Source organism: Macrobrachium nipponense, chromosome 28 (assembly GCF_015104395.2).
Source record: "Macrobrachium nipponense isolate FS-2020 chromosome 28, ASM1510439v2, whole genome shotgun sequence".
In the NCBI taxonomy this organism is placed as follows: Eukaryota; Metazoa; Arthropoda; class Malacostraca; order Decapoda; family Palaemonidae; genus Macrobrachium; species Macrobrachium nipponense.
The window spans coordinates 13,111,764-13,119,263 of NC_087217.1; the positions used below are offsets into that span (position 1 = coordinate 13,111,764).

Genomic DNA, 7,500 nt, shown 5'->3' on the forward strand with positions numbered 1-7,500 from the left:
GAGAGAGAGAGAGAGAGAGAGAGAGAGAGAGCTAGGTACTTGACAACGCAAGCATTGCGTAAATAAGTCAGACGGGGGAACATGAAGAATTAGTATAAGCTATCTGTCAGAAAATACTGATAACGGTGATAAAGACGAGACAAATAACAACCTTGTGATAGACTGCTAATTGCCCTAAAACACTTGTGAAGGTAATGTATAATCTCTCTCTCTCTCTCTCTCTCTCTCTCTCTCTCTCTCTCTCTCTCTCTCTCTCTCTGGCGAAAGATATCAAGGCTTGCTATTTATTCGAAAGAGGATTTCTTTTACTGGGTTTTCAACCAGTTTGAAATATAATTCTATATCAATTTATCCAATCTATATTTCTCTCTAAATATTTAACCTATCTTTATGTATTTCTATTAAACGAATACCACCGCAATAAACACGACATTCACCGCATATAACTACAACTTAAAACGACAAAATTTGGCTCTTATCTTGTCTTTCTTGTCGAAAAAAAAAAAAATTTTAGAGGTAAAAGGGAAAATGAAAGTATCCTTCATCGGGTTAGTTCCTTCACGTCTGTTCCAGACTGGTTGCAAACAAAGCAGCAACAGCAACAGTAACATTGCGCTGACATTAAGAGAAAGAGGTCCTATTAAATAATTCAACGCATCGGGTCTCTCCACTTTCGGTAGCAAGAGTCCTTTTCGTTTGAGCGAATGTCAAGGAGATGAAATAGCTGCGTTATATTCTTGACTTCTTAAAAGGTTTTTTTTGACTAGATTCTCGTTTGGTGATTCCATCGAGACTCGATTCTCTGATCAGGATTCGCTGTCAGGCTGTTTTTTTTTTTTTTTTTTTTTTTTTTTTTTTTTTTTTTTTTTTTTATATATTCTGCTTTTACAGACTGTTCTTTTTGATGGAACTTTCAACGGAATAATTCACTTCTTTTTTATGACACTTTCATACGAATAGATTCAACTTCCTTTTTCATGACATTTTCATACCAATTGAATCTTCTTTAAAATGCCCACAGAGCACCGCATGAGGTGCACTGACGGCACTGGCACTACCTCACTAGGGAGAGGTCCGACGTGGAAAAGACTGTGCTCATCGTCGTGGATAGTGATAAAGACTTGCCTCTTGAAGATAGTGAAAGAAGGGAGGGCCCACCCCTCTCCTCCCCCCTACTCCTCTCCCCTTCCCTAAACCCTCACTCCCCCAAAAAAGTGGGGAATGAATGGACGTATTTAAGGTCACAGAAAGTCCAAGAAATATCATCCAAATTCTAAATATAATTATTATAATTATTATTAAACAGTCTGACAGGACAATATTATTATTAAATTAAATAGTTTCACAGGAAAACCGAATTAGTTCTAGATTCCCCTAACAAAGGCACGAATGATTTGCTCGTGAATGAGGTAAAAAAAATAAATAAAATGAAGCAGAGCAATTTAAAGAAGTTGACAGGGAGGAGGGAACAGATAAAAAAGCAACAGATGAAGAGTAAAAGACAGAAAGCAATGCACTAGCCGGGGAACCATTCCTATCACCTACAGTTCGCCGTGCATGGGAAGACGTAAGCTGTAAGCACCGCCCGCTTATAAGAACTTAGGGTGCAGCTTGTACAGTTTGTCCGAGCCACGTTTCCTACAAGGTCACGTAAGACAACAGAGGACGTCACGTTCAGCGCGGGGCACTGGTGGGCGACGCGAGATCTCTGGGTCAAGCAGGAGTCTCATGTGAAGAGAAGTGTCTTTAGAAATGAGAAATCGCAGCCAGACATTTCTTTCATGCGCTCGTTATCATAAGTGATTAGTAGAAGGAGCCTCAAGGCCGAGTTCGTTGAAAACAGGACATAGCTTTTCATACAAGACGCTTTCAGCTCCTCACAAGATCATCAAATATCAACTTTGTTTCACCCAAAGGTCATAAAGTTGTTTTCCTTTTCTTCTTACCAAAAAATACCTTCATTTTTTTCACATGTAAAATATAAACTCCTATTTGTTCCTAACATCCAGGTATGTTATCTCGTAAAACTTCCAGAAATTGGGTTCCGTCTTTCTTATCACAAAAAAAAAAAAAAATGCTTTTCTTTTCTTCTGAAATAATAAGACCTGCTTGCCTCTTCAACCAATAATTCCACAGACTACTATACCATCGTTACTCTACTTAATCAAAAATAAAAACGGCCAAATAACTTTGCCTATCAGAATCAACTTCAACAGTCAAAACCTACCTGCGACTGGTGTGACGACAACTGTCTGAATAACTGGACCAAGTCGCCACTACTACTACTGACAGTACGAGAAAAGATATCGTTCTCCCACTCCACACAATATTCTCTGATAAGATACAAAGGAGGGTCGTCATTCGAGGCAAATCAGGAACACCTCCTCCATCTCAAGTCTCAAAACACTCGTCTTTTCAAGTAGGTCCCCATAGAAAAACCACTTGACGGTGCCTAATTGAATCTTTAAAGTTCGCTTCCATAGGAATAGGCCTAAGAGTTCCTTATCTCGACATTACCGTCTTAATCGTACTGTCTAGTCTACTTCCTCATATCACCTTAATTAATACTACTACTATGCTACTACTGTAGAAGTAGCCGTAGTATTTTCGAGTGGGATCCCACTTGAAGAGGCCTAATACAATCTTTAGGCGTAGACCTTGCGATACCGTCAGTATAATCTTTCTGACCGTATCATCATCATCATCATCAACGGTACTATTACTACAATTTTTACTACAGCAGCCACCTAATAATAATAATAATAAGTCAGTTATTGTCCAATATACACGCAGAGGAGAAAATAATTAAAAAGGAATATTGAGAGGAATCAATATAAAATTACCCCAAATTATGCAGCCATCCTATTCAACAGGCATCATTATTATTATTATTATTATTATTATTTTAATGGGTCCACAATAATAAAAATTGTTAAGAGTTCGTGTATAATTTAAAAACACTTTACAAAGCTTAGGGAAGGGTTCGACAGCTTTGTAAAGTGCTTTTTTAAATCATACACGAAATCTAACTTCTTTTTTTTTATTATTGTGGACCCCTTAGAACAATAATTATATACCATCGTGATAGAGAGTTTTTCCCCAATATTATTATTATTATTATTATTATTATTATTATTATTATTCTATTATTATTATTATTATTATTATTATTATCGGAAACAAACACGATCACGCCTGCAACAGAAATGAATTTCTCCCACACATCGGAATCGCACCTACGACTTCCTAATGGAAGGCAATGGCGCTTTCAACTGACATACAAGCTTACAAAAGATGTTGAAATCCAAGTACTCACACAGTACCTTGGAGGTTCTATACCTGTGCAGACTACCACCTTACCCTGGCTCCTGATCCACCAGTGACTCGCAATTGACAGAATTTCATACATATCGCTTCTGAGTGAATATGATAGATATCAATCTACAATAACGTGAGTTAGGTAGTTGGGTAAAACTTGCTGGTATGCTACATCTAATTTTTTTATAGGTGTGCAGTCTGCCCTGCTAAAGCCTCAGGTTTTGGGCAAATACTTAAGTTCCAATGTCTTCAATGGCCTGTAGGAGTCAATTGCTGGGACTTGCCTTTCATTTGAGTCCAGGATTCGATCACCATGTGAGCTACAAAAATATATTCTTTTATCATCTCCAAGGTAACCTATGGTTATGATTGACTTATAGATCTTAGGCATAATGCCAAACACTGGGTCAACTAAGGCCATTCAGCGCTGAAACGGAAATGGACAGTAAAATGTTTGAATCCAGTTAACCAATCCTACATTTATCGGCAAAAATCAGCAACCGCAACTATTCACCTGCTTTCATTGTCTCCGTCTTTTCTCTTTCTTAAAAATTTCTATTACTGCAAAAGTGGACCTATTACCTCCTCCTGGGCTATGGCCCTGCTCTTGTTTTATCCCAATTTTTTTACTTTTTTTTTCTAGAAACAAGTAGGAAAAACCGCCAAAGAAACGAATTTTCTGTACAGTGTATGAAGCTGTAAAAAACTTTCAAGGACCGGTGGTGGCCTGTGTTGTCAGACGCACGATCGTGGCTAACTTTAACCTTATATAAAATAAAAACTACTGAAGCTAGAGGGCTGCAATTTGGCATGTTTGATGATTGGAGGGCGGATGATCTGCATACCAATTGGCAGCCCCCTAACCTCGGGGCGAACAGAAAAAGTGCGGACGTCTACGCAATGATACCAAAAACAGGTCAAATAATCAACCGATGACGACCTTGCCAGCCATCAGATCATATCAAATGCACATTCGACGGAAACCCCCGGGTCTGTCATTTAAAAAAAAAAACGGGTAATCAGTGCCATCCCATTTATCTCTTATTTGTCTGTGTTATCAGCTCCACGAACCCTAACCTAATTAGCTGACAGGCAAACTGCGCAATGGATGGACTCTACGCACGACCTTTGATTGCGAAAAGCACTCGAACAGTTTTATCTGTATACTTCATCAGGACAATCTTACTGGAAATTCGCACTCGACATTTCAACCTCATTACGCAAGGTGACTCAAAGCAATTATAAAAAAAGATGTAAAAATATATAAATGCATATTCCTTCCGTAGGAAAATTATAAATCTAAGTAAAAAAATACGCCGAAGTTACTACGTGGCAATCGAGTTTTCTGTACATCGTATAATGTTGTATGATCCCTTTAGCCACGGACCAGTGGTGGCCTGTCCTATAGCATTGCCAGACGCACGATCATAGTTAACTTTAATTTTAAATAAAATACAAACTTATAAGGCTAGAGGGCTGCAATTTGGTATGTTTGATGATTGGAGGGTGAATAGTCAATATACCAATTAGCAGCCCTCTGGTCTCTATAGGGTTTAAGATCTGAGGACGGAAAGAAAAAGTGCAGACGGAAGGACGGACAAATAGAGATTTCAATAGCTTTCTTTTACAGACAACTTAGAACTGCAAACTCTGGCTGTAAACATATGCGGCTCTCAGGGTACTCGAATGAGCATGACACCACTCAAGGACTACACTCATCGCCATCAATAAATCAATAAGTCGGCACAAGGCATTAATTCCCCCTATTTCTCGGTGACTATAATAAAGGTCACAATGGACAACAGAGGGAAAGCTTTGAGAACGGGGATATCGTAAGATAGTAGTATATTACCTTTCTGGCATCTTCATGACTCTAACGTAGCTATAATGCTATCAAACCTCTCTTCTTCAACAGGTGCCAAAGGGTTCTGAATCCGATCCATTCAAGTCCCTTTCTTCAGCAAAAATCATTTCTCGTTACCAGAGGTGGAAAAAATATATCACGATTTGATCGTATAAGCCTAGTTTAATTGAATTAAACATCAATCACAACAACAAAGTATAACTCACTTACAATAACTTCAAATCATCAAAAGCGGGAATTGAAAAGAGCACTGATGCGACGAGTTATTTCCAAGAATCTTTGCTGAATAAATTGTAATAAACCCTCAAAGACTAATCATGGCTTCATTCATCTAAGATCCAGCAACAACGTACACAAATACAACACACACAACATACATAAAACACATTCGATAACGCCACACATAATGTAGTTAAAAATTCAACCACATTATTAAGGTTAACGCCAATTTACCGCGTAGTGTATGTAAATTAAAATGTAGACAGCCAGCTACTTCGTACGCTGAAATGGACTGATAACTCGCTATTGCGCAAGTTGGAGACATCCAGGGACAATAAGCACTTTCAATGCCACTAATAAACCGACAAGTGCGCATCTTGGGAAAACCAGCCGACGTGTGTACTGGACAGAAGAAACAGAATAAATAAAAAGCAAATAAATAAAGACAAGACGAAAGGAAAAACACAGAAAAGGAATGCAACATCATAGTGATATATATGTATGTATGTATGTATATATATTTCTATATATCTATATTTATTAATATTTATTTGTATGTATGTTATGTAGTATGTATGTAGTATGTATGATGTATGTATGTATATATATATATATATATATATATATATATATATATATATATACGCGCGCACACACATACATACAATATATAGATATATATATATATATATATATAGATATATAATTAAGATATTATACACTCACGCACACACACATACATACAGTTGTTAATATCGAAAAGGAAGTTAAAAGACTGACATAACACGTACCCACGAAACCTCAAGCCCATGCAGACATAATCCTATCATATTTGATACATAGATCTAAATGACGACTGACAATTTCTTTATCATTTCAGTAAGAAAACTATACAATAAATAATTTTACCGTCAGCTAACGTAAGCACAGAAGACAAGCTTACTACTTTAACTGAATACTAGGAGATAAAGAAATAAATCCTTATCTCTATTATAAATATAGAACATGGACATAAAACTTTTTTATCTTAACAAAACCATCAAAATTACGATAAAAGACAATGATCTGCGTTGAACTTTCCCACGATAATGCTGCGTAAAATACAGATCACTCTGCGGAACACCTCTGGCAAATTTTCATGAAATAAGACCGACTGAGGGGTAAACAAATGTCCAAGGGAGAATAAATATATATATATATATATATATATATATATATATATATATATATATAATGTGCGTGTGTGTGTGTGTGTATAATATATATATTTAAGCAAATGACATTGAATCGAAAGGCCTCACAGTAATCCTTCGTTTCACTTTCCTTCGTGGCTTTTGCCTTTACATATATACGTATATATATAATAATATATATATATATATATATATATATATATATATATATATATATATATATATATATATATATATATATATATGTATATATATATATATATATATATATATATATATATATATATTCATCATGTTAAAAATTTTCGTGATTCAGTTACATATATATATAAAAAAAATCATCGTTTGGTTTTCATCTTACATTTTTATCTATTTATTAATTTGATGAGTTAATTTTTCCAGTTTTAATAGACGAAATCTCTTCTTTCTGCGTTACCTTTGATCCCCTCTTGCTTCTTCTCACTAACGCCATATGAATAGGGTTCATCTTCTAATTATAATAATAAAATAATAATAATAATAAAATAATAATAATAATAATAATAATAATAATAATAATAATAATAATGGGATCTTTATAGGAATATAACTTGGACACAACCCAGAGAGGGACAGAACCCCGTCTATTGAAAATGGGAGACTGTGCGACTCAAGTAACATGATCTTCGAAAAAATATAAGAGGGGTAAAAATCAATTAATCAATTGAAGCACTGTTGATATATGAATAAAAACCGCTCTGAATTTGCGGTGTTTTGGTGTGAGGTGGGGGGGGGGGTACCTAAGAAGAGAAGCTAACTCCATTAACGCATCAGAAATATGGCAGAGAGAGAGAGAGAGAGAGAGAGAGAGAGAGAGAGAGAGAGAGAGAATGTTTTTAACACATAAAGACGCCAAATCAGTAACAT

General features: G+C 35.9%; 1 protein-coding gene across 7 annotated transcripts in view; it reads right to left on the reverse strand.

Annotated features, from left to right (window-relative positions):
• LOC135201436 (high affinity copper uptake protein 1-like) overlaps positions 1–7,500 on the reverse strand; it is a 99,765-nt gene that overhangs the window by 41,071 nt on the left and 51,194 nt on the right. Inside the window, exon 1 of one of the 7 annotated variants that reach the window (XM_064230361.1) lies at positions 2,228–2,337. The exons of the other annotated variants lie outside the window; for them this stretch is intronic. The gene's annotated coding sequence lies outside the window, so the exon portion shown is untranslated. Of the gene's footprint in view, positions 1–2,227; positions 2,338–7,500 lie in introns of those variants that run through there. 7 annotated transcript variants of the gene reach the window in all.